The sequence below is a fragment of the Struthio camelus genome, chromosome 3, assembly GCF_040807025.1.
Source record: "Struthio camelus isolate bStrCam1 chromosome 3, bStrCam1.hap1, whole genome shotgun sequence".
Lineage (NCBI taxonomy): Eukaryota > Metazoa > Chordata > Aves > Struthioniformes > Struthionidae > Struthio > Struthio camelus.
Genome location: NC_090944.1, coordinates 91,371,577 through 91,383,219, shown reverse-complemented (window position 1 = coordinate 91,383,219; position 11,643 = coordinate 91,371,577). Strand labels below are relative to the sequence as shown.

Genomic DNA, 11,643 nt, shown 5'->3' with positions numbered 1-11,643 from the left:
TCTACAAAGAAGCTTCCTTTCTTCTTCTTTTTAATTACTGACAAGCAAGAAAGCTCTACGTCATCAAATTGACATGCTGATTGAATGAATGGGCATGGCTTTGAATCCAGCCTAGGTTATTGTTGGCTGAATATTGTTATCGATGGCTTAAATAAAATGTGTTTGATGATCTTATCTAGTTTCCTAGCTGCTGCTGTCAACAAAACCCACACAGAGCTGTTACTACTAGTTGGCTGTTTAGAGGAAAGGTTGAAGGTGAAAGAGACAGATATATTTTGCAGTAGGTGTTATGGCACTTTGGATTTTGACAGAAGACTTCCTCGCTCGTTTCTCTTTTAAAGCCAGCTGAATGTTTTTTTGTTCCTTTTAGCCTTTTAGCTGTGTTGTGCTTACAGTGATGCCTACAGCTGGACGCAGCAGAGGCACAGGCTCTTCACAGTGCCTCCTGCTACCCAAGTCCTCCAGAAGGGCAAATTCCCTCTCTCAGGCGTTAGCGCAGGTACACTGGGCAGCACCGCACTGGCCGAGGCAGCTCGCAGACCTGCCCAATCTCACGCACGAAGCAGGAGTCTCACCCAGCTTGCCCCAGTTCCCCCTGCTCTCCGCTAAGGGCACTTTCTCACAGATTCGCAGGGCAGCACTGGAGCCCTTGTCCCATGCTGGGCACCGCCCTGTCTGCCATTCGCTGCATCTGCTCCTGGGAACATGGTGTGGAGGAGGAATGGGTGCTGTCATCCTCTCCGACGGTAAAACCTAGCTTCAGCGCTGTCGCACGGATCGGGAAAGGTTCAGCCTGAGAGAGCCGAATGCTCCTTCTAGTCAAAAGCCCTTGCTTTAGTCTGATTCTCATGTATTAAGGTGCCTTTCGAACACTCTGGCACTGTGAATATCCTCCAAACAGGTACAAACGAGGGGCCTCCAGGGCAGAACTCGGCTCTTTGCTTTTCTCCAGCTGCGCTCTGGCTGGGACTGGGGGCAGTGCCTCCCTCCCTTCAGCCATGGGCACAAAAATGCAGAGCAGATGCCATTAGGGCATCCCAAAACAGGTACCCTGCCTTAATCTGTTTGAATGCTTGCACACGCGCCATCTGTTTGGATGGCACTGTGCCCAGGCTGGCCAGGTCCTTGTCAGAGGCGCTGGTGCTGTGCCAGGCATGGTGTTTGCTATCTGACCTCTGTAACCCAGCAAGTGACCTCCTAGCGGCAGGGTGGCCTCCTCATGTAGCTAGCACATATGTATTCGAACAATGTTTTTTTACTCTTGACCACACTTGTTGGCCTCGGCTTCAGCAAAGGAGGAACGAGAGCTCCGAGGCTGTTTGCCAGATACACAGGTTGACTTGCGGTAGGCAGCTTGGAAGCTTTTATACCTCTTCTCCTTTTAAGGAATGGGAAGCGTATGCCAGCAAAGCTCTCGGGCTGTTCCATGTAAGGTCATGCCAATGTCAGTCAGTGGCAATAAGAAGAAAATGGGTTTAAAAAAAGGAAAAAATCCTGCTGAGCACAAAGCATAAATTGAGCACTTTCCTTGCAGAGTGGATAAAGCATTGCATGAAAATATTGGATGCTCTTCTGTGTGGAACAAAGGAACAGAAGAGATTTCATGTGGTGGAAAGTGAAGTGGGAAAAAAAAGGAACTGAGCAAAATCCTAGTCAAAGATAAGAATATCAAATGCAATTGTTTCTTTACGGGAACAACGCCGATCATCCTCATTTAAAGGTATGCAAATACATATTTGCAGGCTTTTGTCCATTAAGCCATGAAACGCGTGTTGATTTCAGCATTGTCTAGATGAACAACATCAATTAAAACAACACAATGTAGCAGAAACAGTGTAAGGCAACTTCTGTACTGGGAGAAGGGGCAGGGTAATTTTGTGACACTGCTTAGCTGAAGGGGCGTTGCCCGTACTCTGCAGATCACTGACTGTGCTCAAACTTTTGACTCAGGATTAAGTTTTACTGCAGCTGAGACATGCAATCACTCTCTAAACTCCAGAAATCAGATTTAGGTCTGCATGAAGTCCTTAAATATAAAGCCAGTGTCAACAGCCTCAGATTTAACGGAAATCCTTTAAAAGTATAAATCTAGTGGATTTACTTCCCGAAGCAGTAACAAGAGTTAGTTGTGCTGAACCTGTGATCGATCCAGCGTGCCTAACTCTGTATTTTGTAACACATCGTTTACAGCAGTGTTTAAGCACGTTGTACATCAATGAGATTCACACTGATTAAGACAGGAAAGGACTGTTTTCATGCCTTTGTTTGGGGAGGGGTCGTGCAAGGTTATTTTGGATTGCTTTCTTCTAGTTGGTGTCTGCTGCATACATTCAAAAAGACAGTCTACATCATGTTCTTCAGTGCGTAACTGAGACCAAAACTTTCTCTTTTGGAGTCATTAACAAAGATAGCACTGGATTATCCTTGCGTTAAACAAGGGCCGATGAACTCCTCTTGCCTTTGCTAGCTGCGTTTCTGATACACCACATAAAAATTATTACAGAAACTCAGCAGTACATTAAAACTGAAATACAATGTTCTCCATTGCTAAAAGCAAAGCAGTTGTTTACCTGGGTTACCTCAACACAGTCAGGCAGAAGTGTTATGGTGGGCAGTGTCACCCTTAGGACCGTTGAAAAGAACCTCCTCTTAAATATGCTCTTTATACCCTGTTTTCTCTAGTTTACATCTTCCCTTTCTAATCAGCTCTTAGTCAAGGCAATTAATATAGTGGGACATAATTCTTGCTGCTCTACAAATCCCTTCCACCAAACGTATGTCATCACTTTATTGTCATGTTATCTCGTCTTCATGACTAATCAAAAATAAATCTGATAAACTTATACAAATAGCACTTTCTATTTTACTTCCTAACCAGAGAAAAGGTTTGCTATAACCTTTCTGGGTAGCACACTTACATACCTACAGTGAAATTCACTAACATTAGGCAAACATCTCACATCTAAGTATTCCCGGCTTGTATTTCTGCAGAATTAGAGTGTTCCATTAGGGTTGGGAGAGGCCCTCCTTACCGGGCTGATAACAGTGTGACACACTGATAAACAGTCTTTCTTTAGGGGGAAATTTCTCACATCTTCAGTGTTATAATATTGTGGATAACAACGTTGGTCCCGTATTAGTAATCAGGTTTTGCTAGTGTCATGTCACTGTTAATTTCCATTACTAAAAATATTTCCATTCAATCAATTTTTAATACTGCAAATTGAATCAAAACCTATACACGTACAATACACTTGGGGCTTACTAAAGTTTTAAATGAAGGCTTAAAGTAGTAGCTGAAACTTTCCACTGGCCTTTGATTATTTTAAACAATCAATGACCGTGTGGTAGTTATACCTTTCCTAGTCTGTTTTTCTTCACCAGTTTTAGAGGGTACATCACACACAGTTGGTCAGAATTTTTTGAGTTAATTTTTCTAATCATTGTTTTTCCCTTAGCTTGCACTGTTTTCCTTTTAGCTGTCACTCTGAACCCAGTACTCCTGTGCACAGATTGAGGTTCTGTTGCCCTGTTTGTGTCTTCGTGCTATACACTGAAAGGGCAGCACTGAATTCATTCTCTGTCCTTATAGCTGTGCTGGTTTCAAGAGGATCACAAATGGCCAATTGTGCATAAATATCTGCACCTAATAATACACATGCACAGAGGTAGATCCTCTAGAATGACACCTACAAGGTCTTCCAGTCCAAACAACGAGAACCATGCTTGGAGGAAGTGTGCCAGTTGCCAAAATGCAAATAGTTCCTAAATTATTATACTGGAACAGCATGGCAAATAATAAAACTGTGCCAGTATAATTATTTTAATAAGTAATAAAATTAGAAAATGATCATTTCCTTTAAAGTTGTAAAACTTCCACTTGTAAAACTTTAGCATGCTATCTTAGCTATTATCACCTAAGTAAATGATTTCTTTCCTTATATATTTACATTTGGCTGAATGATTATTCTAATCACTTTTCATTAGTCGGGTGACCTATCATACACATAATGAATTACGAGTCTGTCTTTTGTGGCTGAAGCATTTTACACTCACAACTTTGTGTTGTCTCTGCGTATTCATCTGTGTATTCCAAACAGGCTCTTCTTAACCAGAAATGCATACAACAGGCTCTGCTATCTAGAAATGTCTAAAAATAAGTAAATCTTCTAACTCGCAACTGTAACTGTGAATCAAACTCGCGCTATTGGCTGGATCAGCCACTACGTATCTTGGTGACTTTGCTTCAAACCTTTTGCAGGGCTAAAAAGAAACCTGCCCCTATCCCACCATCCTACACTGAGCATCCTTTCCTGTTTCAGGCTTTTCAAGTAATTCCCAAATTATAGACTCTAAACACTTGTTCTTGGTATTGGCAATACACAGAAAGACCTCTCCTCCCCTCTCCCCCCTACCCCCAGCTCATGCTGAAAAAAACCTTCCAGATCTGTGAACCCTTTTTTCCTCTTGGTGAATTTTTCTGTAAAGTAACCATTGGAATCAATAAGCTTAGAAAGGGTACGCAATCCTTTGGGCTTTAACCTGAAAATCCTTACAATGTTCTAAAACAACATTATTACTAAAGAAAAATATTTCTTTACTTCACTCCTAACAAATTGTATAGAATTATAGCCTGATTCTATCGCTAAGGATTAAGCTTGCTGCAGCAATTCTTTAAAACCTTTTAAAATCTTTAAAAGTCTTTAAAATTTCCACACCGTCAGGCCAAGTCCCTACAAATCATAGCTGGTAGGGACAGCTTCTGAGGAGGCATTCTCCACGTGATACTATTTCAATTAATTAACATTGGAAACATTATCTCCAGTGTTCTTGCTTTTAATAGCCCTAACTGGATACACATAAGTCTCATGTATGAGCAGCTCGGTGAAACTCAATCCGTTTGTGGACGACTGAGACTTAAGACTACATAAACTAGTAATGTTACGATGTCCTTAGCTTTCCAAGCATTCTCCCACAAAAATGTGTCAAAATAAATATTGCTTTGGCTTCCCCACTTTAGCAGGTGTGCTCAAGTCGGTTTACAGCAACTGCGATTAATTATCTAATTCTCCCTGGACCAATGCCCTGTGCTTGCAGTTATCAGTTTCCTCGCCATTGTTTTAATAATATGATTAATTTGATCCATCCTTCCGAAAACTAAGACTCGTAGAAAACAAGTAATTTAAACTGGGCTTCCAGCAGTTTCAGACATCTGGCCGCTGTAGCCAGAACCAGGAATCATCAGTGTCACCCCTAAAAGGAAGTTCCTAATCTGGCCCTAAAAATGCCTCCAAATTTTAGTTCTAACTATGCCCTGGCTAGGGCCAGAAGCTGCTTTTAAAGTGAAGACTTGCCTTCTTTGTATAGAAAACATACAGTTCTCCCAGTATAGATGCATATAATTGCATGTCTCTTCTAAGCAATGCTTCATTTTCAAAGCTGATATAGGAAAATGTCAAATACATAAATCATTAAAGTAGCATCATTCAAATAAACCCTCAGTGGTATCCTAGTTTCAGGATTTGTGATCATCTTGAAACCAGCATATCTATCAAGAAACCTCCAATAACATTACATCTATTAAATATAAACATTCTGCTGCATCTATCTCTGCTTAAGCGTAATTGCCTTAAACAGAATGTCATTCATAGCTCTGCTATCTCTTGTTTTCTGAAAGGTTTATAGAAGCTTACTAACTTTAAAGATGTTTTTTGATTCTACCTAATAAATAGTATCTTCAAGCTCAAATGAGAAAAAGCTTAAAATGAAATCTAACTGTTATTTCTTTTAACTTTACTATTTAAGAGTAATTTGTAAACTACTTTGCAGCAAACGTAACTAGTTTTGGAAAAATATAATACCCAACCTGTCTATCAAATTCACAATACGTTCGTATTTAGTCAATTTTAGTAATTCCCCAGAAATGGGGCTGTGGGAAAACACATGTCACATGCTCCTCCATCGTCTGCCTGCTCCTTGGCTGGCCAGTTTCCAAACAGTGGCCAGAAAACAGGCTTGAAACAAGTAAAGAAGTAGCAGCTACCACAACAGAGAACACAGCATTTGTCACAGAGCAGCTGAATCTGAATGTGTTAATAGGCAAAACAAAACACCTGGGATTTTCTAATGGATTATTTTCTGCTCTGCTGTATGAGAGAGCTGCTTATGACAGAGCCTAGAGGAGGACCACACTTCCCTTTGGGGGACTGAGTGATGCCTGCAGAAGGTGCTATTGGAGGATAACTAGGCCAACTTTGGGATGCTTGTGACACTGTTGGGCGCTGTAAATGATCTGGAAATTTGGGCAGATAATTGAGGCACAGGGCATATCATTTCCACCAAAGGTGAGGAAGGAGCACTATGGCTCTTGACAGGTTACTCTGCTTCAGAATATGGGTTTGAGGCAGACAGGCAGCAAGCTTCCAGGCTTGGATAGTTGTACTCCAGTGGAAGTGGTGCATTTTTAATCGTGCCACGCCACAGCATCCTACCTGCCAGAAGCACCCAGCATCTTACTGCATGTGCCACAGATAACACCATGACACTTACAGATTTTACAGACTTTAGGCTGTTAGCATCCCTCTGAAAAGTGCGCGTTTCTATAGTGGGACCTTTTTCAACAGAAAGCAGGAAGTGAGTTGCAATATTCTGTCCCAGGAGAGAAGGAGCTGGTCCTTAAAAGATGTTTTCCTAATAACTTTGGCATGCCTTGCAAAGTTTGCTTCTTTGAACAACTACATCTCTTCAAAGCCCATTGTATAACAACTCTACCACTTCTGAAAAGCATGGTTTGTCTAAGCTCCAGATGCAGTTTACACCTAGAGCCTGTGTGCACGGTCGCTAGTTCATAGCGCTCCTTGAGAGCGGCTCCTTAGAGTGGATGTTACTCGTTTCCAGCCTCGTGCAAAGGCTGACTCTAAGCCTTTTGTCCTAGATTACTGTTGATTGAAAACACCAGGTTTCGTGTTAAGTTCTATTAAGGTCCATTCAGAGGTGAATTAATGGTATGAGTTTTGTTACTGACTAGAAAGGATTCTTTCGCATGGGATTTTAACTCAGTCTGTATGTCTTTACTTGCACCTGTTCAAACCTCCATGTTGTCATGCTCAGTACATGCTCTGCCAATCAGCTCTGCGTTTTTAGTATCCACTACCTCAGTTTGTAGAAGAATACTCAGGCTCTTGTCTGTCACGTGGGTAAGGTGACAAAGACATCAGATCCTAACTTTATTCCAAAGATGGTTGCTTACGGTAGCTGTGTTCACCCAGTCCTGTACTGGGCCACATCCGCTCTCAGGCTCACGATTGTCCTTTGTGGAGTTAGACTCATGTCCGAGGGAACAGGGTTTGACCTCCTAACCGCTCCAAAGGGATTTCTTCACATGCTCCCATGGCTTTTACTCGTGTTTTTGAGATTTAGTACTGCCTTGTGTTGAAAAAACAAATGAGCTCTTCCCACCCTGTGAAACTCCTCCCTCCCCTCTCGCTCCTTCCTCCCAGGCTCTGTTGGGCCACATATTTGGGTAAACTATGTGGAGGGGTTTTTTGTGTTTGCTTTCCAACATTCCCTGCCTACAAACTCATAGATTTGTAGAACATACGTTCTGAATATTTACACGTTTTACTGACACAGTTGTTGTTTTGGCCAGCAGCCATTTTCCCATGACAACGAGCCCTCCGTGAGCTATCTTGCTGTGCGGTGCCTCCTGAACTTTGTCCGTCACCCCTTTCCACGGCAAAAGGAGGAATGCTCCCTTCTGCGATGACAGGAATGAGTGCTCCTACAACACAAACCAGGATAGTGAGGCTGAGCTATTATCTGCGTGCTGGCACACTCTTGTGTAATTTAGAGGTAGGACAAACACTTTATTGACCTTTATTCTGATATCTGCTTATTTATCTGTATTAGATAAAGAGCCAATGGCTATATCTCAGCCTTGGTAAACAGCAAGTTTTGTCAGCACTGCAAATACAATTTGTTGCTTTATTTTATGGGAAGGAAGGAAGGAAGATTACCTTTTTGTTATTGCTTTCAGGGATGCCTCACTGCAAGACCTGCTTTTCTGCGCCCTGGTTGTTTGGAGCTTTTATACCCTTGACCACATTTTGCCCTCTGGCCTGTACAAGCTCTGGAGCATAGTGCACATCTGACAAGACTGACCGCAGTCAGCTCTAGGCTTAAAGAAAAAAAAACGAACAGATCCTTATCTAAGTGTCTATGAACTGGAGGAGAAAAAAAGCACTGTCTGGACCATAGATGGAAGTTCAACAAGTTCTACCTCAGCTTCTATAAGGCTATCATAGTCCTGGTGCAAAAAGAAAGAAAAAGACTCTCTTAGACTAGAGCTTTGCAAATGATACCCCAATTGTTATCTAAATGTCTGTACAGTTATTTTATTAGCTGCACTGCGTATGAAGTGCCTGTCTCATGCAGGCAGCTTCTCTTTCCATCAGCATCAGCCTGGCATGGGAAGGGTCTCTCCTTTTTATTTTCTTGGCTCAGCTAAGGTGATTTATTTCAAACTCAGAAGAGCTAGATTCCACAATCTGATGGGGTAGATATTTAATTTCAGGCTTGCACACAAAATTTGGGATCTAGTTCAGATTTCCAGTTTGTTTTACCTTACGCTCAGAGCCAGTGGCTAGATTACAGGGAGGAACTCTTCTCTCAATAGTCCCCTTATTTATACTTAAGATGAATGTAAGACAGAGTCCCAAACCCAAATGTCTCCCCAGTTTTAAGGAAATTTGGACCTGGCTTCAAAAATTTCAAAACCCTCTAATCTACATTTTGGAGAAGTTCAGACCCGGTTTAGCTTGATCTCTAATACTGACCCATCAACCTGCCCTGTTACTGTTTAATTTCTGCTGAGTTCTGCACAGTCCTTTTTCTGATTAGCACTTTGTGCGTTTTGTGTCTGAGCCAAAGACCACAAAAAGCCTACAAGGATCTCTTCGTGGAGTTCAGGGATAGCTGCATTAAGCTATGACGTGTGTTTCCGTGTTCCTTCAATCATGTTTTTCGCAAAGTTGTGCTGTGATTTGCTTCTGTCTTATTGAAAATACCAGATCCTGGATTTGACTGGAGTGACTCTTTGCTCCCTCCTTCCTGTGCTGAAGCGTTCAGTAACTTACGGATGTCTTCCCAAGCAATGTTAACATTTGATCCTGAAACCTTTGGTGACTTTCTGATTGATATGCAGCCAGAGGCTACAAAAACCCACATTTCCTGGAGTGAGTCCAATAGCTGAAGAAATTTGCAAATGTTTTGTAATAGGAAAGGGAACAACATTTCCCAGAATGTTGAGGAGGAATTGCACAAAATAATGGTTACACACTGAGATGGAGATGACATACAATGCAGTAAATACACTGCAAGGCTGAGTTATTCATGGAGAAAGGAAATTTGCTGCTCACTTGTGGGAGTGGAAATTTGAATGGACCTAAGGTCTTAAAATAAAATAAGTTAGATGGTTTCAGCTCTCTGCTTGGGGCGTGATGATGCCAGCATCATGTCTTGGTCTCATTCGGAAATGCCCATTCTTTCTCTCCTTTTCCTTCTCTTGTAGCACATTGCTGCAGTATTATTACTGCCAGCTTGTCATTCTGATGGTGTTTGCTGTTTCTTCCAAACTTAAGGTGAGCAGAATTGCAAATTGGGCAAGCATATATGGAGTGTTCCTGCTTGCTATTCAGTGGCAAAGACAGATGGCTACCAAGCAGCTGGTGGGCATAGATTTTCAATACCAGTGCAGTCTGCATAGATTTATTTTCACAGTCCATTCCGTAATCCCTACCTCTTGAGATTTTAAATGCAATTCTGAACATTTGTCCGTCACTCTGTTTGTGTGCATGCAAGTGTGGGTGTGTGCATGTGTACGTGTGTGTGTGTGTGTGCGTGTGTGCATATGTTGGAGACCCACTGGAGTTCCAGGACTCATGCAGCATTGAAGGGGGGGATCAACACTCTTCACCTGTCTTCAGAAGACAGGGTGTCCTCTTCAGAGGACGGCACTGCAATGGGCTGATAAATAAGTCCTAGTATGATGTGAGCTTTTTCAATCTCAAAACTGGCGTGCTGATTCAATGAGTACTTGAACTGATCTAAATTTATTGTTCTTCCCCCTTTGCCATGGCTTCTATTTTCTCTTCCTCCCGACAGCCCATACAAACGATTCTTCACTCCCTCCTCTCCCACTTTTCTTCAGCTTCCCCACTAACAGCTCTCTGGACCTAATTGCTGGCTTTGCTTCCTTCTTATCCTTGCCTTCCTCCACCCCTCCCAGCTCAATTTCTGGCTGATTTAACCTACCTATTAGCCAGATGTTTTCGCTGTGCAAAAGGAACTTTTAGGTACCTGCATGGGAGGCTTGTCTTATTGCAGGGGCATAACCTGTTTTCTCAGGCAATGGTATTAGCTACATATATATATATATGCAGCCATGTGATTTCAAACACGGATAACTGCAAAACACCAGTTCTGTTCAGTTCTCTCTGTGACATCCTACTGTCAAAAAGTTAGCAGAGATTGGCAACTTCAGACAAGTTTACTTCTTGCAGAAATCCCTGAAAGCTGTACAGAGGACACAAGCAGCCCTAGCTTGAAGGGATGGGAAGGGCAGTTGCATCTATGCCACCTGGAAATTCCATATCTAGCAGGTTAATCCCAATTTCTGATTACTAGAGATGAGCAGAGTGACCCAAAGCAGATGGAACGCGTCAGGATCTGTCCCAGAATGGAGACTGAATGTCAAGAAGGATTAGCCATGTGGGTAGATAATGAAAACTGTTACATTTGATAGGGTAATGGGATATAAATCACTGTGCTACATGACCTAAGGCAGCTACTAACAGATTAGAGTTTGGAAGAGTCTTTCCCCATGGGTAGATGGGCAATTATTCTTTAATTTTGCACTGCAGGATGTCTTGTCCTCAGAGCCGAGACATTTGCCACGGGAGGATGTGGCTCCATGATGTTTTAAGCTGGTCTCTGACTGGGCTCTGACAGGCTCCCACTTTCAACCCTTCCTGCTTTTTCATACTGGAGTCTCTGTCAAACTGAGAATGAGAGAATTATGTCTAACAGGACCTTTAAAAAAGGTGAGTAGCTACTGAAGTACACGACCTCCCAGGAAGTGAGGCGGTCTCTGGCACCCATTCTGTGAAGCATGGAAGCACCTCCTTAACTCGAGGCCAGCTTTTAAACACCTCTGTATTCAGCACTGAGATAAGGCTTTGCTGTTACCTTCAGGTTTAATCCAGCCCTCTTGACTGTTGACAAAACTCTCAAGCCTGTTTATATATGCTTAGAGCCTGGGCTTGTTGCCTAGCTGGAACTGTCAGATCTGGGTTAGAGCCTGGGTTTTGTTTTAATTATGCCCCTGTATTCTGCCTACTCTGTGCTGTGCAGTTCCCCAATGCCATTTCATGGTTAATCCATGTTTTATTTACCAGCTTTGTACCATTTTGCTTTGGATCCACCTCCTCTGTCCTACAAGCCCCTTACCACATCCTTACGCCTCGCTGGTGCTGGGATGCTCTGTTAGGCATTGCCTGCTCCTGTCTGCCGGGGCGTGGGGGAGCGTGCTGAACAGCGTCACAAGTTGTCCCCGCAGCAGGCTCTTAGGAGCCGCGGGAGCACTTC

At 42.6% G+C, this 11,643-nt stretch overlaps 1 long non-coding RNA gene across 1 annotated transcript; it reads left to right on the top strand.

Moving 5' to 3' along the window:
* The first annotated feature begins 1,288 nt into the window (after positions 1-1,288).
* LOC138066581 (uncharacterized) lies at positions 1,289-9,479 on the top strand. The gene is made up of 3 exons (XR_011139892.1): positions 1,289-1,720; positions 7,652-7,851; positions 8,036-9,479. It is a non-coding gene; the product is annotated as an uncharacterized lncRNA (long non-coding RNA).
* The last annotated feature ends 2,164 nt before the right edge of the window (positions 9,480-11,643 follow it).